Raw genomic sequence first — 22846 nt, forward strand, 5'->3', positions numbered from 1 at the left:
TGCTGAGTTTCAGGGAAGAGAATTAGTATCTGAAGACTTTGGATAATAGATATAGCCTCCTGCTGACAGCATTCTCCAGGTCCTCCCTCTTGAAGCAGTTTGTCCTTCTCTGCTGGGTCCCTTAAAATGATTTCTGTCATACTTGATCCCAAGAGGAAAGCCTACAAATGCACCCATGTCAAGGTGATACTAATTTCTGCAGAAGCCTTAAAGCCAGAAAAATTAATTTGCCACTGACTATAGATGGTCACAATTTAAAACAAAATATGTAGAATTGTCAAAATATGTAGAATTGTCAGGACAACCAGAAGAAATCAATCAGTAACTTCAGTAGTTAACAGTCCTTATAAAGAGTGCTGCTGGGGGCCTTTCCTGCTGTACGAGGTTAAGAGAGGGCATCATTTGGAGTGCGGAATTCTAGAATGGCTATACTGGTGTCAAATCATGCTGATTGATTTTATGATCAGCCACTCTTCCAGTGCACACTTGCAAAATTGTGTTCAATGCACTTCATACTTGTCTTGTGCGCACATCACCGATGCCATTTTAGATTCCTATAGCAGCAAAGAAAACAGGCATTACTGAACTCAATTTCTTGTGCTGTGTCTTAGCTAATTAAGTAACAATTATAACCATTACTTTGAACATTTCTGTTAGTCAAACTATTCAAAGCACAACAAGTTGAGATGAGCATTCACAATCACATTAAACTACACTAAAATAAGAGAATGGGAGCGCAGAGTTTGACACGAATGAAGGTGATGACATTTTTCTATCTAATTATTTTATTTGGTCTTAAGACATTAGATAAAGGAACAACATGCGGTTTGCGAGAAATTTTCTTGAGATTTAATGCTGTGTAGTCCATGTTTCAGCAAGAGAAGTTATAAAAATCAGAATGCAATGAGATAAATAGATAAGAATAAAAATAGGAGGAAGTAAAGACTGCAGATGCTGGACAGTCAGAGTCGAAGGGTGGTGCTGGAAAAACACAACAGGTCAGGCAGGATCCCTGGACCAGGAGAGTTGACATTTTGGGCATAAGCCCTTCATCAGGAATGTGGAAGGGGGAAAAGGGATGAAAGATAGATGGGGGGTGGTGGTGGGGTGGGGGGGGGGGGGGGGGGGGGCTGGGAGTGGAGGTAAGGTAGGTGGGAAGGTGATTGGTGGATATAGGTGGGGAGTAATTGTGATAGGTCAGTGAGGAGGGTGGAGTGGATAGGTGGGAAGGAAGATGGGTAGGCAGGACAGTTCAAGAGGGTGGTGCCAAGTTGGAGAGTTGAATCTAGGATGGGGCAGGGAATGTTTAGAAACAAGTGAAGTCAATATTGACGCCGTGTCATTGAAGGGTTCCAATGTGGAAGATTAGGTGTTCTTCCTCCAGTCGGTGGGTGACTTTGATTTGGCCGTGGAGGAGACCAAGGAGCTGCATGTCCTTGAGGGAGTGGGAGGGGCGGTTGAAGTGGTCCGCCACAGGGCGGTGGGGTTGTTTGGGCCGTGTGTCCCAGTGATGTTCCCTGAAATGCTCTGCGAGTTGACCTCATGAACGTTAAATCACAATTAAATTCTTTTTCTGAGGCAGTAGTGGATAACAACCACAAAATTACTTTGCTGGAGGAGTTATAGAATGTAAGCATTATGTCAAGAGAGTGGAATAAATGTAATTAATTTTAAAAGGTGCTGCAAATGCATGTCAAAATTATAGCCCTTTAAATCCTGAATTCACTAATCATAATAATTCAAGATATCACAGTTTATGAAGCTAACTAAAATGCAAGCATAATAATGTAAAATACTAAAAAATATATTGAGTAAAAGTAGCAATGGGTTTTAAAGCATTCTATACAATAGGCATGGTGCTAATTCTATGATATTTCTATTCAGCAGTGGAGTAAAAATATTTTTGTAACTTTACTTTGTGTTGGAAAATTAAATTGAAAGCATACCATATCCAAGATCATTACCAATATTAACTATCTTATACTTCCATTGTTTTAATGATAGTGGGACTTTAATTGAATTGAGTTACATTTTGTGTCCGATTTATATTTGGGCAATTTATTACAAACCTTTTGAACATTTTTACAGACATACTTTTATTTCTGGTATGTTTTATTTACAGAAATATCAGCCATCACAGAAAGGAACAGCCACATTAAAAAGGAATGCAGGTTAATGTTGTTTAGAAATAGAGTGTTTAAATGAATTGATTGGCTTATATGGAAGAATAAACATCTTTATTGCTCTCATATTTAAACACCAGAATCTAATTACATGATTTCAAAGATTGGGCTATTTTTCAAACAAATTCAATTCATCCAAAATAGTTGTTTGATCACAGATTTCTTCCATTCAATGTAAGCATTATTACTAAACATGAATCTTACATAGCATAACAATCAAATTTCTGTAACCAAGCTTCCAATGACTGATTATAGAATGTATGACTTTTCAAAAACCCTTAATGTAGGTACGCTGCATTTTTACAGAGTGTTTGTGAAAAATTTTAAATTTTATTGGATCTGAATTTATTGTCCAAGTTGAGAAAGAATTCTGTCCATTAAATATTCAGTAATAAATTCAGCTAAAGGCAGAGGCATCATGGCTGTCAATATTTTAATTTGGTATATTATTTCAAATTAATTGGGAAGATTTGTGCATGATCATAATGAATGAAGACGATGTTGATCATTATATTCTTCAATATCCACTTATTATTCTGCAGAAAATGGAGTCTACATTATTTCAGATCAAACTATTAATCTTTTAAAGTAAGCATAATTTTCTTGAGTCCTTACTTTAGTGTCTTATACTTTAATTTTATGAACTGTTGTCATACTGAGATTCCAAGCTGGTCAAGGTAACCTCTGTAACAGTCAGGGTCCAAATAAATATAGACGTTTTATGGTTGAGTCCAAATACCTTAGCTAAACTGCCCAAGATAGTCCAGGCAAATGGGAGGGTGTATTTTAAGCCTTGCTCACAGAATATTGACCATCTCTCCTATGAATGTCACCAACCATAGGCGCTGGTAGTTAGTCTGACTGTGAGGCTTTAACCTTGAGATAAAAGTGAACATACAATGACATGTGAGAGGACAGAGACCGTATGAGATATATATATATTATATATATATATATATATATAATAAACACATAATTAAAAATAAACTATCACGAACGGTGAAAGTTACATTTATTATTTGAAACAAGACATTTCATTAAAAAAAAACCAAACCCAGGAATTACTGGGCAGTTTTCACTTTGCAACAAGATTAAAGAGTTGACTTTTTTTTACTTTAATGGAAAATAATATCAGTTTAGGTGTATTGAGGATAGCCAGACCATTATAATTTATTTGATATTCCCATCAAAGTCTGAAGATTTCACAATTTCAAGTAAATCAATAGTGCCTTGATTTGGTACACTTTGGAAACCAAAGTAGCACTTTGTTTTACGCTACACAAATGAACAAAATTTACAAATGTGCAAGTTGATTTATTATAATGTAATGCAATATTTCTGGAAGAAGTTTCATAATTTGTTTTATTATTTCACAGAATGTGAACATTGCTGCAAGGATGAGCACTAGGCCCAACTCTCATTGCTGCTACGAGATGGTGATGACCTACCTCTAGTGCAATCCATGTGGTCTTAGACAAGTGAAGGGTTAGGAAGAAACATTGCACACTGGTGACACTGAACAACACAAGCAATATATTTCCAAGTCTGGATGGCAAGGAGGGGAATTTGCAGATGGCTGTGTTCCCATGCATCCACTTTCCTCGTCTTTTGAGATGGAAATGGTCATGTGCTTGGAAAATGCTGTCCAAGGTTCTTTGCTGAATTATGTCATTTCTCAATGTAGCTGACAAGTTAGAAGGAGGTCAAAATGAAAGATTTGAGATTTGAAGAATTCTTTTAACATGCAGATTTTGTCAGCTAAAGTTTTTGATGATAACATAGCTCATGGAGTTGCTTGCATTTTAATGTTGCATTTTGCAGTTTTATATTTTTTATGTATTTGAGAGCTCTATGAAGCTCTATATCAATCAGCTTTCAGTGTGTTTTAATGTTGTTGACACTTGGACTCTTGAAATGGATTCTCATTCAAAGAACAATTACAAATATTAATTGAAGTGACACTTTACTGTTAAAATTGCACTGGGAACACACTATATGAGTAAAACATTTTGATTTTTTTAATCTCAAATATCATTTTTCTTCTTTACAATATTCATAAAGTATTAGGATTCTTATCACATAGACCAACAGATTAGAAATGGGTGTTATATTACTGATTGCTAATACAATTGTATCCTATTAAAATAATTAGATGGAATTTTACATTGTTGATGCTAATAGGAGCAATTGCCATTCTTGATATGGTAACACGAAGTGGAACTTTTACTTCACCATTTGTGAGCATTTTAATAACCATGTAATCTTTCATTCGCTATGTCAAAATACTAAAGTTAACATTAAAAATATAAATATTAAAAACTTTTCAATGGTCTTTGCTTGTTTGAAATGCTTAATTTTAATGTAACATTGAATATTTTAATTTATAATGGTGTACATGATTCTTTAAACGCTTAATCAATTGCTTGTCAATACTATACTTAATTTTTGTAAAACAGTAGTTAAGGTTTTGGTATCAGCTGTGAAAAAAGGTCTGACAGCTAGTTTAATATATAGGAAAGCAATCAGATGGTTGATATGATAAAATAGGAATGCTGCAAAATTTGGTTGCATATCACAAGTTATGACACTGTAGTGCTATTTCAGATTAAAGATGATGTCCATGCAGCACATACACACACCTGATATGGGCTGTCCCAGAATTCACTTTGGTGATCTTACACCATACGAGGGTGTCAGATATATGCAAAGTAGAGAGATTGCAACAGCAGTCAGTCAGTAACATGGCATTGATGCCTGGAGTACAGTTTTCAACATTTACCTTGCAGAGCTGAGCATAATTTCAGCAGCAAGGAGGATTCCTCACCAACATTATCAAACAAACATTTAATGTCCAAAAAATGGAGAATAGGAATAAGATGTTTTTCAGATTGTCAGAGAATGGGAAGTAGTGTTCTATCAGAATCTATGCTAGATCTATTTATTCATAAATGATTTGGATAAAAGAATTGGAAGTTCCTTCATTGTGGAGAATTATATCAAATATGGGGTGTCATAATCAGATACATGCAGGGCAGAATTTAATTCCCTCCTTTCAAGCTGTGTCCAGAAGTGAGTGGCGGCTGTGAGTTTGGGCATGACGGTTAATTGGAGAGGAGAAAGTGAGGTCTGCAGATGCTGGAGATCAAAGTTGAAACTTTATTGCTGGAACAGCACAGCAGGTCAGGCAGCATCCAGGGAACAGGAGATTCGACGTTTCGGGCACAGGCCCTTCTTCAGGTTAATTGGAGACCCTGTTGCCTTCCCACCTTCCTCTGATTCAGTTCATCATAGGGAGGCTTTAGGGTGACTTGCCCAGAAGGGATCAAATAGGAGCTTCTTTGTCCCTCGGCTGCTGGTGTTCAGCCAGTCCTGGGTGGGGTATGTAAATATATGGCTTACTTGTAAAACAGAAGGCTGGCTGCGAGTCTAAAATGTATTCAGCATTCGGAAGCCTGTGGTGATGTGTAACGCACGCAGAAGGCAGTCACGTGACGTTCTGTTTCGCGCCCCGGAAGAGTGCGAGGCGATCACGTGACGTTCCGTTTCGCGCCCCGGAAGAGTGCGAGGAGGTCACGTGATGCTCCGTTTCGCGGGCCGAGGAAGTCACGTGATGCTCCGTTTCGCGGGCAAAAGAAGGTCACGTGGGGTCGGACATCCGGGAATGCGAGAAGGCGGAGAATGGAGTCAGATCAACAGCCAATCAGAAGATAATTCTGATTGACGTTTTTTATAGTATAAAAGACTGGGTCAGGGACAGAACGGGGTCTTACTTTTTGAACTGGCACACTTCGTAGCTTGCCAGGGACAAAAAGGTTTAGACCCAGAGCTCTGAATGCTTTATCCACTTACTGTTTAAAATAAATTAAGAGTGTGAGACCGAATATCTTCTCCTATTGCTTCATTTAAAAGAACGCGCAGGACTTGGCTCACACATAGAAGAAAGTAAGTTGGTAGATTGAGCCAAAGTCCATCAAGTACTTATCATTTATTGAGGACACCCAGTAGACTATGGTCTTGGATGGCTTGTTCTCATCCATTCTGTGATGGATCAAGGGAATTGGAATCAAGAAGTGGAAATGTCTATCAGAAGATTTCCCACACCCCCAGCCTCTTAGTTGACCCTAACCCAAATACACTCCATCCAGTGACTACCACACCTCCCAAGTGATGCATATTCATCTCTATCTGGAGTGCTATCGATGATTCTCTGTGTAGGCTGCAGTGCAATACAGGCAGTGATCCCAGCTCGTGATAGTACAACTAGCAGTTTATAGCTGCCAGCCTGTGGCAGGATATCTCTTTCACAGTAGGAAGTATAGCAATTAAATATCTCTGATGTTCCCACTGTCAATTAGGAATTGAGGTTCCTAGGGATTGAGTCAAATGGTATATAAATGAATGTTACTGCTGCATAATTGGCACTCAGCCACAAACATTAATTTTTGCTCACTAAGTGAGCAGATAACTGTCGAAGTTAATTTAATATACTAAAGCATGAAGGCAGGTAACCTCTCTTTCACTCCGCCTCCACATTAACTGATATCCTGAGTAGATATGAACAGAGGAGAAAGTGAAGGCTGCAGATGCTGGAGATCAGAGCTGAAAATGTGTTGCTGGAAAAGCGCAGCAGGTCAGGCAGCACCCAGGGAACAGGAGAATCGACGTTTTGGGCATAAGCCCTTCTTCCTGAAGGGCTTATGCCCTTTTCCAGCAACACATTTTTAGATATGAACAGAATCTGACATTACAGATACATAAATCACTAATAGCAATGCTGTATTGTAGCATTGCAAATAAATAAGGTCACAAAAAATGTGAATAAAATGCTCACAAAAATTGCTAGAAAAACTACACAGGTCTGACAGCATCTGTGAAGAGAAATCAGAGTCAATGCTTCGGCTCCAGGGACCCTTCTTCGGAAACTGACAGACCTGCTGAGATTTTCCAGCAATTTCTGCTTTTGTTTTTGTTTCTGATTTCCAGAATCCACAGTTCTTTCCCTTTTTAAAACAAAGGGCTGGGTTTGATCATTAGAAAAATAGAATAAAAAAGCAAAGCAACAATTTGAAGCCGATTTGATTAATCATGCAATATTGTGTGCAGTTTTGATCTCCATACCACACAAAAGAATAATGAAATACTGGAGTTAGTTCAGAAAAGATGCCACAGCCATTGGGAACAGAGGCTGCATCTATTTTCTATTATGGAAATAAATTTAATCAGAGACCTGAGAAAGATCCTGTTCAAAAGATGATGTTCAATAGGATGGAAACTATTTCCACTTATGAGTGAGCACAGAACAAGGATCCCTACGTATATGGTTGCCACTGCAAGGTCAAATAAAAAATATCACTGGAATTTCTTTCCACAGTGTTTGAAAAAAATTGTAGCTGTAATGTGGCTGTCACATGGTCAAGGCAGATATCATGAAGGTCTTGAAGGATACATGACAGAGAATGAAAGGGTGGGAAATAGGGACACGGCACAAAGACATCATTTTGTGGAGGAGGTTCATGTGATCTAGAAACATTGGCGTTGCCCAGTTGGGTGAAATGACCTTTGTCTGTGCCACATTCCATACATGCAATTCATCCTCAATAATGAAGGGGTGCTGAGGCAAACTGTAGTGCTTCTGCTGCTGCCGAAATCAGATGAGATCAAATTACTTATGCAGACACTGGAAACCAAGTCTGGAAGCACCCTAACGTGCAGGCTCAGCTACTCACTGGATGAGTTTGCTGCACTATGAAGGAAGCAGCTGACGTTAGAATATTTATAGCCTTTGATAATATGCTTTAACTAATCGAGGAGATTATTGTGTCCAGAAAGTAAAAGCAGAACTTGCAGTGCAAAACGTAGTAGAATAAATTTCAAGAAGAGCTCAACAGTAACTTAAATTGAGGCTGAGCTGAAATATAATGTAAAATTGCAAGCTAAAGTTTGAAAGGTCTACCTGCATTATAGTCTTCCATATGTTGAAAGGAACCCGAGCACTGGATTCCACAGAGTCTTGCCATTTCTATCAAAGATTTATGGTCAGTCCTAGTTAAGCATAGCTGATCTGCAACAGTTGGTGCGTCAGTATATTGCAAAGGAAGGGAACTCTGGACAGAATGGACAGAATTTGCTGTTGCACTTATGGCAAAACTGGTTTTGTTGCTGGAATAACTACATGAAAACAATAGAAATATTGGTTTCTTCATGTGGACATTAAGTGTGGAAATCCAGAAGTTACAGTCTGCACTAACTTGTGGTTGCACAGGTCAGCACAGGCACAGTGATTGACAGAGTGCAGATGGGATGTAGGTTACAGGGTGAGTCTGGGAGAAGAAGGAGTCAGCAGAAATGCTGAGTAGGTGGCTGCTAGCACACTCCTCATTTTATCTGATGCCGTATCCCTTGATTTGACATTGAATGCCTTTGAGCAATGAACCCCTGAGATGTCTGCAAGCAAATGCCAACAGCGGTAGGATGAAGCCCTTAATTCTGGATGAGAAGGCTGTCCATGAACTTAACTCTCCTGTCCAATTAGATGTCTCCCCGCCTCCAGCTCAATGCCCGAGAGATATTCAATTATGCTCTGAGTTTATAGGTTTAACATTTGTTCATGATATTTTAGCTTCCACTACAATCCTTCATCTATATATTGATCAGTATTTTATTCCCTGTAAAGTGATTGCTTATTCCCTCTAAGCTGTGTGGCTTTACTCTGACGTTCCACACCCAACGATCAATGTACCGACATGGACTACAGCATTGACTTACAGTTCTGGAAGTCATTACCATGCATAGACTTCGGAAGTCTATGTGGAAGGAAAAAAATTACAGGGACCAGTGATTACAAAGTGAATTATGATCAGTGTTTCTTTTTAATTCTGGTTTGCTGTCTCTGAGGATTCTGCAATCAGATTGGCAGTCCAACCCTGTGATGATGTAACTGTTACCAGACACCCCAGATGCCCTTATAAAAGACACCAGATTGAAAGCCACTATGGGAACAGAGTAAACTAACCCCATTGAGCCTAATAAATCTTTGTGAATAGCTTTCTTTAGTCAGTTACAAGTACCATCTCTTTACCACTGACCATAATATCCATATCAATATATGCTTCCTTTGATGGAAAAATACAGACAGAGTAGAATACACTGAACTTTCATTAATCCTCATTAAAGTACAGAATGATATGGCCAATTATGCCTACACTGTGAAAGGGCTGTCTAATTAATTGCCCTTGCCATTTCTTCTCACATAATCCTGCAATTTGTTTTTTCACTTTTTCAATTCCTTTTTGAAAATTACTATCAATTCTGCTTCTACTACCCAGTCAGGTAATACATTTTCACTGCAATAATTGTTTGGACAGCCTGTTCAAACTCCCATTCATAGAAACAACTCTAGAATCAGGAACATTTCACTGCTCGGTCACTGATTTTTTTGCCTGTGCTTTTTTTTTGTGTATCTGAAATGTTTCCTTAGGCTATGGTTTCGGTTGCAACCCTGAGTGCTAATCCAGAAATCACAAATGCAGGAAATTCATGATAAAAATTCTTTTGAATTCATTCATCGGATGTAGGAATCACTGGCCTAGCCAGTCTACAATTAGCGTGAATTGCCTATCCCTAGTTGCCCTTTAGAAGATGGTGGTAAGCTGCCTGCTTGAACTGCTATAGTCTACGTGCTGTAGGTAGACTCACAAAGACATTAGGGAGGGAATTCCAAGGTTTTGACACACCAATACTGAAGGAATGGTGATATATTTCCAAGTCAGGATAGTGAGTGGCCCGGAGGGGAATTTGCAGGTGCTAGTGTTGGTCTGTGCTGATTTCTTATTCTGAACATAGCTTTTCAGGATAAAATGTCAACAAATTAATCTAACAGAGGAAGATCTAACTCTAGGATCCACTTGACAGTAAAATTATTACTAAAACAGCAACTGCAATTTTCTTCAATCAAATGGCAGAGCTTCTAAAAATAAAAAATAACCTCTAGATTTTTAAAGCTGTCATGTATTGCCTCTTGGTGAAGCAAGATGCTGATTTTCCATATTATCATAAGGGACTTCCACATTCCTGTTGGAATGTTTCAGAAAGCACTGATGGGGGTAAAATGCATTGCCAATGATGAAATAGTGAACTATGAGTCAATCCAGATGTCTTTAGTGACTTATTTTAGAAAATCATTTACAGCCATCTTACAATGGTACATATTGTGGGCATGACTAAGGAAAAAGGAAGAAAATTACAGAAGATCTGGGAACAGAGGAATTAATAAAAGCAAAACTAAACCATTTTGAAAGTCTTGAGCGTACTATCCATGCCTCCAAGATGAGAGACTCTGAGTTCAATCCCACCTCAGGACTTAATAATTAAGTAGCATGTGTTCATAGTGCAAAGAAAAGATTCAGTCTCAACCTACAAATCTGCCCAAAAAACACCAATGGAGGTAGCTTGAATGGCTAATTTTCTGGTCAGCCAAATGATGGAAATAATGTTGGAGTCTCTAAAATATAATTCATTGCTGCAGACTATAAATGAAACAATGCATGTTACAACAACAGTAGGGACATTCCGTATCTTATTTAACCAGTTCAATTCTATAATTTATGTAATTTATATTTCGGTATTTTGTATAATTCATGGCTTCTTTCTTTACCCACTTCAATTCCAAATGAAACACTTGCACTTATGTAAATTTTAAATAACTACTTTGTGAGTATGTTCCACTTGTTAACTCTTATTACCATCGAAGTGAGACAATTTATTAATATTTAATATCATAATGGCTCACAATCGAGAAGCTCACAATTCACTTCTTAACCTCATCAGGTCTAATGAATAAAAACCCAAATACCAAGTCTTCATAATCACAATCACTCATCCCAGGTTCCATTCTAATGCAGTCATGATGGACCCTTTCAATGCTTTTAGGAAATTCCTATAATGTGTTTTTCAAAATTGTGCAATATTATGCAACTTCTGTCCAGTTAAGGTTTATATGAGCTTTATCAGTATTCCCTTGCTTTTGCAGTCTATGTCTTTAACTATAAAGCAAAGGATTATTTTATGCCTTTATTGTGGGTTTACTAATTTCTACTGCTGCATTTTATAGACTGCATACTAATATTCATTGTTTACTTTTTGACCTCCAAGTACCTCTCTTAATTGTGTGGCAATATTCTCCTTCACCTTGCTCTTCAAAAAATGTGTTCTGAAAATTAATGTAAATTATTTACACTGTAACCCTCTCTTGAATATTTTTTCAGTAGCAGGAAGTGCTTAGTTCAGCAACTTTTTAAATTGTGCTTTTTGTGATTATACAGGTCACGATGATGTTGGCTGAATGTGACCATTTCACAATACTTAACGTTAGGTGAGATCAATTCAATACAGCCTGTTTTTAATGAGCTATCTTAATGCAAATTATTTAAGCATGTCTTGATAAAACTAAAGCAAACTCTTTAACAATTACTATGATGAATGACTCTTAAATATTGGTGATGTTCACGAATCCTATACAGAAAATGGAACAAATTACCAAAAGTGGTTAGTGAAGTAAAGTAAATACAATCCCAACATAGGTTTAACATTTAGAGTCATAGAGACGTACAGCATGGAAACAGACCCTTCGGTCCAAACTCGTCCATGCCGACCAGCTATCCCAACCCAATCTAGTCCCACCTGCCAGCACCTGGCCCATATCCCTCCAAACCCTTCCTAATCATATATCCATCCAGATGCCTTTTAAATATTGCAATTGTACCAGCCTCCACCACTTCCTCTGGCAGCTCCTTCCATACACGTATCACCTTCTGAGTGAAAAAGTTGCCCCTTAGGTCTCTTTTATATCTTTTCCCTCTCACCCTAAACTATGCCCTCTAGTTCTGGACTCCCTCACCCCAGGGAAAAGACTTTGTCTATTTATCCTATCCATAGCCCTCATGATTTTATAAACCTCTACAAGGTCACCCCTCAGCCCCCAATGCTCCAGGGAAAACAGCCCTAGCCTATTCAACCTCTCCCTATAGTTCAAATCCTCCAATCCTGGCAACATCCTTGTAAATATTTTCTGAACCTTTTTAAGTTTCACAACATCTTTCCGATAGGAAGGAGACCAGAATTGCATGCAATATTCCAACAGTGGCCTAACCAATGTCCTGCACAGCCGCAACACAACCTCCCAAATCCTGTATTCAATACTCTGACCATTAAAGAAAAGAATACCAAATGCCTTCTTCACTATCCTATCTACGAATTCACTTTCAAGGAGCTATAAACCTGCACTTCAAGATCTCTTTGTTCAGCAACACTCCCTAGGACCTTACCATTAAGTGTATAGGTCCTGTTAAGATTTGTTTTCCCAAAATGCAATGCCTCACATTTATCTAAATTAAAATCCATCTGCCACTTCACAGCCCATTGGCCCATCTGATCAAGATCCTGTTGTAATCTGAGGTAACCTTCTTCCCTGTCCACTAAACCTCCAATTTTGGTGTCATCTGCAAACTTACCAACTATGCCTCTTATTCTCACATCCAAATCATTTACATACATGATGAAAAGTAGAGGACCCAGCATTGATCCTTGTGGCACTCCACTGGTCACAGGGCTCCAGTCTGAAAAACAACCCCCCACCATCAGCCTGTCTTCTACTTTTGAGCCATTTCTGTATCCAAATGACGAGTTCTCCCTGTATTTCATGAGATCTAACCTTGCTCACCAGTTCCCCATGGGAACCTTGTCTAACGCCTTACTGAAGTCCATATAGATCACATCTACCCCTCTGCCCTCATCAATCCTCTTTGTTCCTTCTTCAAGAAACTCAATCAAGTGTGTGAGACATGATTTCCCATGTATAAAGCCATATCCCTAGTCAGTCCTTGTCTTTCCAAATACCTCAGGATTCCCTCCAACAATTTGCCCACCACTGACATCAAGCTCACTGGTCTATAGTTCCCTGGCTTGTCCTTACCACCCTTCTTAAACAGTGGCATCATGTTAGCCAATCTCCAGTCTTCCGGCACCTCATCTGTGACTATCAATGATTAAGTTTTAAAGGGGTTTTCAATATTTTATTACTTTATATTAATCAATGTAATTTATATTAGCTCAGTAGAAAGTACAAAAGTGGCTGATCAGCTCATAAACTGGAGCTGAATGGAACATTGATGTTGTTGAAGAAAGTTTTAACTTGAAAGTCTTGTGAAGTGGAACAAATTACACCACCTTGGTACCTGAGACTACAAAAGACATTAACAAATTGAGAAATTGATTATATTAGTTTGATACTACAATACATGTAGTAGTATAATACATAAGACAGTATCTTGTCTTATGTTAAAAATAAGGTTACTCTTTCACCAATTAAAGAGAAAAGGAACAGATCAGCATATGATAACTGCACAGATTTTCTTGTGGATAAACTTTTTTTCCCTCCCTCCTGGAGAAAACAGGACTGTAGAAGATTTGTTTTCAATTATTCATTCAATTTCAGTCCCTGAAGGCCAGGAGCCAAGTGATAATGACAGTAGAGGAAAGGAAAGATTTCAAAATGATAAAATATTCATTTTCTTTGTGCAGTAAAATTAGTTCTTGAAATGAACGTATTAAAACAATTACTAATTAAATTAAATTTGAGGGATTATTCCGGATAGTGCATATGCACCGTATAAAGTAAATGAAAATGCTTCAGTAAAGTGTTTTGTTCTGCATGTTATTGATTGTATGAATGAGGATACTTGCTGTCCCCCATCTTAAAAAAAACCTGATCCCAGGTTCCTTTTTCAGTGTCTCCTCTTTTCCTCCCTGCCCACCTACTTGCTGAGTGATATCTTTCTAAACATACGGGTATGAATGCGCAATCATGGCTGAGTCAGGCACTTTAGAGTCTTTGGGGATTTTGTCTCACAGATGAAACCAGGATATTTTCTTTTACAGTGCTTGGAGATGGAATGTGTCCACCATCTGACCATGACATATTAGTCATTTATTTCTGATCAAGTCACACACTTAATCTATCTAAATAAATGACTTATTTCATTTTAAGCTATAATGTATTCATGTTACAAAAGAGAAAAAAAAGCTTGCTGGTATTTAGCACTTCAGGAGTCCAAAGTAGTTCACAGCCAATGAAATTCCTATAAAGTGTCATCAGTGTTGCAGGAGATTCAGCAAATAATTTTAGCACAGCAAATCCCATGAACCATAATGTATTCAGGACTGAATAATCTGTTTACATGATGTTGATTGAGATGTAAGTATTATCCCAGATATCAGGGATAACTCATTTGTTCATTTTTGAAATAGAGCAGACGGGGTCTCAGTTTAACTTCTCAGATGTAAAACAAAGCCATGGATTTTATAACACTCACTACTGCACTGAAATTATAGTCTGACCGTTGTTGCAGTGGGATTTTAGCCTTCAACCACTAATTGAGAAGCAAAAGTTTTATCAAATAAGCCATGGTTGAGAAATTTGAATTTTTTTTAGGTATTTAATACTTAATTTGCAACCATGCTATATATCTGTATGTCTAATATGCATACTCTTCTCATATATCCTTGCTAATTGATATTGATTATTTTTTGTATGATGTTGATTCTCTATTCTCCAATTTTGCAAGTTTTTAGTTTGATTTGTCCTGAATAAGTGGCAAGATTACCCACCAAAAGCTACCAACTGATTCATACCAGGTTCTGACAGCAACTTTTCCGACCAAAGCAAAATACTACAGATATTGGAGGTCTGTAATAATAGAAACAAGCATGCTGAAAAAATTCTCAGCAGGTCAGGAAGCATCTAATGTTGGATTGTTACTAAGATCCATAGCTTTTATTATGTCAGTGCATTCTGCTATTTCTTGACATCATGCGACATCACCAAAAGGTTATAAGACCATAAGAAATGGGAGTGGAAGTAAAGCCATTCGGCCCATCGAGTCCACTCTGCCATTTAATCATGGCTGATGGGCATTTCAACTCCACTTACCTGCACTCTCCCTGTAGCCCTTAATTCCTTGCGAAATCAAGAATTTATCAATCTCTGCCTTGAAGGCATTTATCATGCCAGCCGCTACTGCGTTCCATGGCAATGAATTCCACAGCCCCCACTCTCTGGCTGAAGAAATGTCTCCTCATTACCATTCTAAATTGACCCCCTCTAATTCTAAGGCTGTTCCCATGGGTCCTAGTCTCCCCGCCTAATGGAAACAACTTTCCAGCGTCTACTCTTTCTAAACCATGCATTATCTTGTACATTTCTATTAGATCTCCCCTCAATCTTCTAAACTCTAAAGAATACAATCTCAGATCCTCAGCCGTTCATTATATGTTAGGCATACCAATCCAGGGATTATCTATGTGAATCTCCGCTGAGGACGTGCTCCAGTGGCAATATGTCCTTCCTGAGGTGTGGAACCCAACATTGGACATAGTATTCTAAATGGGCTGAACTAGAACTTTATAAAATCTCAGAAGCACATCGCTGCTTTTATATTCCAACCCTCTTGAGATAAATGACAACATTACATTCTCTTTCTTAGTCATGGACTCAGCCTGCAAGTTAACCTTCAGAGAATCCTTTGTTCTTCGGCTTTATGAATTTTCTCACCATTTAGAAAATAGTCCATGCCTGTATTCTTTTTTCCAAAGTGCAAGACCTCGCATTGGCTCATGTTGAATTTCATCAGCCATTTTCTGGACCACTCTCCTAAACTGTCTAAAACTTTCTGCAGCCTCCCCACCTCCTCAGTACTACCTGCCTGTCCATCTAACTTCCTATCTTCGGCAAACTTCACCAGACTGCCCCAGTCCCTTCATCCAGATCATTAATATATAATGTGAACAGCTACGGCCCAATACTGAACACTGTGGGACACCACTTGTCACTAGCTGCCATTCTGAAAAAGAACCTTTTATCCCAACTCTCTGCCTTCTGTCAGACAGCCAATCCTCAATCCATGCCAGTAGCTCCCACCTCGAATACCATGGGCCCTCACCTTACTCAGTAGCCTCCCATGAGGCACCTTATCAAAGGCCTTTTGGAAATCTAGGTAGATAACATCCACTGGGTTTCCTTGGTCTAACCTAATTGTTACCTCTTTAAAGAATTCTAACAGGTTTATCAGGCATGACCTCCCCTTACTAAATCCATGCTGACTTGTTCTAATCCAACTCTGCACTTCCAAGAATTTGGAAATCTCATCATTAACGATGGATTGTAGAATTTTACCAACAAACAAGGTTAGGCTAATCGGCCTATAATTTTCCATCTTTTGTCTAGATCCTTTCTTGAACAAGGGGTTTACAATTGTGATTTTCCAATCATCTGGGACTTTTCCTGACTCCAGTGACTTTTGAAAGATCGCAACCAACGCCTCCGCTATTTCCTCAGCCACCTCCCTCAGAACTCTAGGATGTAGCCCATTGGGGCCAGGAGATTTATCAATTTTTAGACCGTTTAGTTTTTCTACCACTTTCGCTTTTGTAATGGCTACCGTACTCAACTCTGCCCCTTGACTCTCCCTAATTGTTGGGATATTACTCATGTCTTCCACTGTGAAGACTGACATAAAGTAGTCTTCAGCTATTTCCTTGTCTCCCAGCACTAGCCTGCGTGCATCAATTTCGAGCGGCCCCATGTCTACTTTTGCCTCTCGTTTGTTTCTTATGTATTGAAAGAAACTTTTACTATCATTTCTAATATTACTGGCTATCTTACCTTCACATTTCATCCTCTCCTTCCTTATTTCTCTCTTTGTTATCGTCTGTTTGTTCTTGTAGTCTTCCCAATCTTCTGATCTCCCAATGCTCTTGGCCACTTTATAGGCTCCCTCTTTTCCTTTGATACATTTCTTGACTTCCTTTGTCAGCCATGGTTGTCTAATTCCCCCACCCGCCACCCCAGATAATCTTTCTTTTCTTTGGGATGAACCTCTGTACTCTGTCCGCAATTACGCCAAGAAACTCTTGCCATTGTTGCTCTACTGTCTTCCCCAAGAGGCTCTGCTTCCTGTCAATTTTTGTTAGTTCCTCTCTCATGCCCCTGTAATTACTTTTCTTTAACTGTAACACCATTACATCCAATTTTGCCTTCTCTCTTTCAAACTGAAGATTGAACCCTACTATATATGATTGCTGTCTCCTAAGTGTTCACTTACTTTAAGATATTTAATAAAGACTGGCCCATTACGTAGCACGAAATCCAGAATAGCCTGATCCCTTGTAGGCTCCATCACAAGCTGTTCCAAAAAGCCATCCTGTAAGCATTCCATGAATTCCCTTTCTTTGGATCCACCGGCAACATTATTCACCCAATCCACCTGCATATTGAAGTTCCCCATGATCACCATGACCTTGTCTTTCTGACATGCCCTATCTATTTCCTGGTACATCTTACACCTCTGGTCCTGGCCACTGCTGGGAGGTCAGTACATAACTCCCATTGTGTTTTTTTTTGCCTTTGTGGTTCCTCAACTCCACCCACACAGACACAACATCATCTGACCCTATGTCATTCAATGCCATAGACTTAATTTTATTCTTAACTAACAAGGCAACCCCATCCCCTCTGCCCACATCCCTGTCTTTTCAATAAGTTGTAAATCCTTGGATGTTTAACTGCCAGTCCTCAACCCCTTGCAACCTCTGTAATGCCTACCACATCATAATCATTCACGATGATTTGTGCCATTAATTCATCTACCTTGTTATGAATACTATGAGCAATCAGGTAAAGCGCCTTAATGCTAATTTTCTTATCCTCATGATTTCCAACATCTCTAGTGATATGTCCTAAGTTATCCTTCCTTTTTGCTTCATTCCTAGTCTGCCTTGAACTTAAACCCTGCACACATACTAACCTGCTGCTTATCTTTCTACTTGACTCCATACTCCCTATTGCTTTGCCTTTCCCTTCCCTTGTGATGCTGAGAAACTTAAGAGTACCAGCTGGATCATCCAATGGCACCTTAGTTGAAGATCAAGGGGCAAAAGGAGGAGAGGAAATAAATGCAATAACTATTGCTGATAAAGTGCTATGGAAATTAATGGGGCAAATGACTGATAGGTCTCCTGTACCTGTTTCACCCTGGGATACTAAAAGAAGTAATTACAGATATAATGGATGCACTGGTAGTAATCTTGCTCACATCCGCAAGGCCTAGGAGCTGGAGTAAGCCATTCAGCCCCTTGAACCTGCTCTTCTATCCAGTAATATCAAATTGAACTTGTTGTGATCTCAGCTCTACTTTCCTGCCTGCACACCATTATCCCTGTTTTCCTTATCTATCAAACATATTTTAACTCAGCCTTGAATAAATTTGAAGACCCAGCCTTCACTACCTTCTTGGGAAGAAAATTCTATACTTAAGCATCCTCTGAGAGGGAAAATAAACCTCCTGATGTTTTCATTAAAAAGGATGACCTCTCCTTTAAGTTGAGACCCCTGGTTTTAGTCTGTCCCACACGAGAATATATCCTCCAGGTAAATGCACTATCCTACTGAGATCTTCCTATGCTTTTCAAGAAGATCAACTCTCATTCTTCTAAACTCCAATGCATGTGGTTCCATAAAGTACTTAAGGGTCTGAAAGGCTTAATGCTGAAGAGTGCCTTAAATACCATCCATGATGTTGATGCAAAATGGACTTGGCGCAGGAACAGCTTGTTGTCTCCAATGAGTAAATCCTATCATCTGGGTCTTCCTCATAGTCACTGTAATGATGTACATCACATCAGTGTAACTTGTACATTGTTGCTATCATACAATAAACTAGGTCTTGTTTAAGATAAGAGCCTCTTCTCACTAGATTATTAAGTAGTTTTCCTCTGCCACAGTTGTGGATTGTGATTGGCTGGTTGATCACAGAGTTTGACTGTCGATCTCACTGCCCACTTTCATTCCTTTGTCGTTCTTGTTGATTGTCATAGAAACATATAGGAGCCATTCGGCCCTTGCAGCCTGCTCCTCCATTTGACATGATCATGGCTAATCATTCAACTCAATATTTTGTTCCAGTTTTCTCCCTATAACTTTAATCCGTTAAGCCCTAAGAAATATATCCATCTCCTTCTTGAGATCATCCCATGTTTTGACCTCAACAGCTTTCTGTGATAGAGAACTCCACAGGTTTGCTACTCTTTGGGTGAAGAAACATCTCTATCTCAGCCCTAAATGGCCTTACCCATAGCCTTAGGCTGTGATTCTGATTCTGGACTTTCCTGTCATGGAAAGTAACCTTCTTGCAGTTACCCTGTTAGAATTTTACAGGTTTCTTTTTGAGATAATGTTCATTCTTCTAAATGCTGGTGAATACAGTCCTTAATGATCCTAAGTCTCTCCCAGTACGTCAGTCCTGTAATCCCAAGAATCAGTCTGGTAACCCTGGTTTACACTCCCTCCATAGCCAAAACTCCTCAGATAAGGAGACCAAACCTGCACACAACATTCCAGATGTGGTCTTACTAATGCCCTGTACAGTTACAGCAAAACATCCCTGCTCCTGTTCTTGAATCCTGTCACCGTGAAGGCCAACATACCATTTGCCTTCTTCACCAAAGGTTGCACCTTCAGATCCTTTACTAAAACATCTGTAAAGGCAGGAAGTATTTGTTTAAACTACCCAATGCAGGACTAATCCAAGAAAACAAACATAAGATTTACCTTATAGATAGTGGGATTCATTTGGTAAAACCATTAAGGAAATGGGAATTATTTAATAAGGATGTGATTCACTAGTTTCACCTACAGAAAATGCATCTCTTTACAGTAGATTAGATTAGATTACTTACAGTGTGGAAACAGGCCCTTCGGCCCAACAAGTCCACACCGACCCGCCGAAGCGCAACCCACCCATTCCCCGACATTTACCACTTTACCTAACACTACGGGCAATTTAGCATGGCCAATTCATCTGACCTGCACATCTTTGGACTGTGTGAGGAAACCGGAGCACCCGGAGGAAACCCACGCAGACACGGGGAGAACGTGCAAACTCCACACAGTCAGTCGCCTGAGTCGGGAATTGAACCCGGGTCTCTGGCGCTGTGAGTATACCTTTATGAGCTTGAATGAATCTTTAACTAATGTGATTCTGAGTACAGCTTGCTGAACAAATGGTAATGACAGATTTAAGTCTGATATCAGATGTTGAGGTGACTTGGGAAAACAGATTTCAAACAAAGGATATCACCTGCTTGCCTTCCTTGATGTAATCTCAGTACCAATCACAGACTGTGCCAAGGTAGAAGCAATCCTCAAATAGTGCAATAGAGGAAGGGAGTGTGTTGGTTAACCAATACAACCACTGAGGCTATTAGGCGATGATGGTAGCAGTGTTAAGGCTGCAGCTGAAGTGAGGGGCAGCTCCTACTTGAACAGATTTGCGTTGTCTCAGTTGAACGGTCAAGAGCTCCAGACACCAAAAACAATGAAGTGATCTTAGAGTGATTTATCAATGACAACCCATGCCACCTGGAGTATCTAGCGCTGGAGAGGAAGGACATTGGCTGGTAAACCATGTGGCCCTGGCACTCCTCATGGCACCAGTGGTATTTCAGGAAGACCGAGACACAGGTGGAGGCAGGAGGCAGTGAAGGGGAGGCTGTAGTCTCAGCCTTGATGTAAAATTGGACCATCAAAAATCATTGAACAGCATTTGAGATGTCACTGCAGCTGAGGTAGTGGGCCATCCAATATCCTTCAACTACCTCCAATTCTCGGTATCTGTTCAGTAAATCCATTCTGTAATGACAGATAGTTAGCGAACCATGGAGAATATACTAGTGATGAATGAGGAGCTGAGAATGAAGGTTGCTGATGAGGTCGGGTAAAGGCATCAGTACAAAGCCATCTGATTTCTGAATAAAGCAAAGGCTTCTCTCAAATAAAATCAACAGGTTGAAGATAAAATTGAAAGCACTTTAGCTCAGATTTACAAACAGATTAAGAGTAAAACTCTGCTGACACAGATTGAAGATGTGGTGCAAACAGTTTCTTGGAAACTACCACTGAAAAAGGATGACTCATTTCCAAATATTCACAATACAGTCAAGAAGAGAGTCCCTGGTCCAGAATCCAAGATACAGCAATGGAGTGACACTTATTTTAGCAGAACAGATGTCTTCACCGAGGAAATAAAAGAGATAAAAGGCCCTCCAGTTTAAAGGGACTTATAAAATTTAGACAACTAAAAACACAATCAAAGTCAACTTGCTTCAACCCGGAGACCTAACATTCTGCTAACGCCAAAGAGAGTGCACTCTGAGAGAGTAATGAAATCTCTAAGCCTTTTGAATTATGAAGTCAAACACTTTGGGGGATATAGGGTATTGCTAAAAGTTATTATGTGCACAAACGTATAAATATTTACAATAGGTACAAAAGCTTTGGAGAAGATATTGTATAGGTTTCTAAGGATTGGAAAGGAGTAATGCTGATGAATGCCTTAAGTACTACCCACGATGATTGAGTTTAGAAGAATGAAAGGAGATCTTCTGAAAAATATACAAGATTCTGAGGGTATTTGACAGAGTAGAAGTTGAGAAGGTGTTTACATTAGTAGGGGAATCTCAAATTGGGGACTTAATTACAGCATGAGGGAACATTCATTTAAAACTGAGTTGAGAAAGAATTTCTTCTCCCAGACACTAATACATGAGTAGAATTCTCTACCCTGGAGAGTTGTAGAGGGTACTTCACTGAAATTACTTAAAGAGGAAATAGATTTTTGAACTATCTATCAGGGTGTTAAGGGCTTTCATGAACTGGCATGAAAGAAGAGGTAGGACCTCGGGCAGATCAGCCCTTATCTTGTTGAATTGCAGAACAAGCTCGAAGGGCTGCTCCTATTCCTCATGTTCTTATGTTCTACTCACAACAAAAAAACTCATCAAATTTTGTTTCATGACACTCTGCAAATTTTGAATTCAACTTACCATTTATCCTTACATCCCAAGGGATTTGTGGCTGTCTTCTTCTCTCTTTGAATATTTCTGCCATGTAGGACCTTCTCAAAAGTTTGCTAACATCCATGCAGACCACATAAAATGGTCTGTAACTACTTGGCTATCCATTTCTTCCTTTGTAAACAATGACACAATGTTAGTAGGACACTAAGTAATCTTTCACCTTCACTGCAGGTTAGCTTTCTGGTTTCTCGTGGACCCTAGTCTTTCTTAAGGTGTCCTCTTGTTCTTTATATTTTTTTAACATTTTTGATTTTTCCTTGCATTTACTTACTATTTTTTCATGCCTTCTCTTTCCATATCAAATTTCCTTTCCAATTTAACACAACTTTATATTCTTCTTTGGCCCTTTGCAGTATTGAGCTCTCTGCATTTTATCTTTATTTGTAATATCTGACTCTGTTTTGACACCCTGGGGTGGGGATGTGGGCAGTTTGTAGATTGAGGCGGTTCCACCTTACCTTTGTGGAAACATAGTTGATCTGCATTCTCTCTATCCCCTCCTTAAATACCTTCCTTTTCTCTTTTACTAATTTTCTTAAAATAATATTTCCAGTTCACGTTTACAAATTCACATTAACGTTGTAGAATTGCTTTGGCTCCAATTTAAGACATTCATTCTTGGTTTATCAATGTCCTTTTCTACAAATGCTACATCTAATCGAGTTATGATGTTTGTTCTGAAAATGCTCTTTCATTGA

The 22846-nt window shown here is 39.0% G+C and overlaps 1 long non-coding RNA gene across 1 annotated transcript in view; it reads left to right on the forward strand.

The window, feature by feature from the left end:
* Positions 1-4479, forward strand: part of LOC148147963 (uncharacterized) — a 158703-nt gene extending 154224 nt beyond the window's left edge. The window contains exon 3 of the long non-coding RNA XR_015759414.1: positions 3560-4479. This is a non-coding gene — a long non-coding RNA (uncharacterized LOC148147963). The remainder of the gene's footprint in view (positions 1-3559) is intronic.
* The last annotated feature ends 18367 nt before the right edge of the window (positions 4480-22846 follow it).

The sequence above is a fragment of the Chiloscyllium plagiosum genome, unplaced genomic scaffold (assembly GCF_037043375.1).
Source record: "Chiloscyllium plagiosum isolate Xiang-an unplaced genomic scaffold, Cpla_swu_hap1 HiC_scaffold_14, whole genome shotgun sequence".
NCBI classification, from domain to species: Eukaryota; Metazoa; Chordata; class Chondrichthyes; order Orectolobiformes; family Hemiscylliidae; genus Chiloscyllium; species Chiloscyllium plagiosum.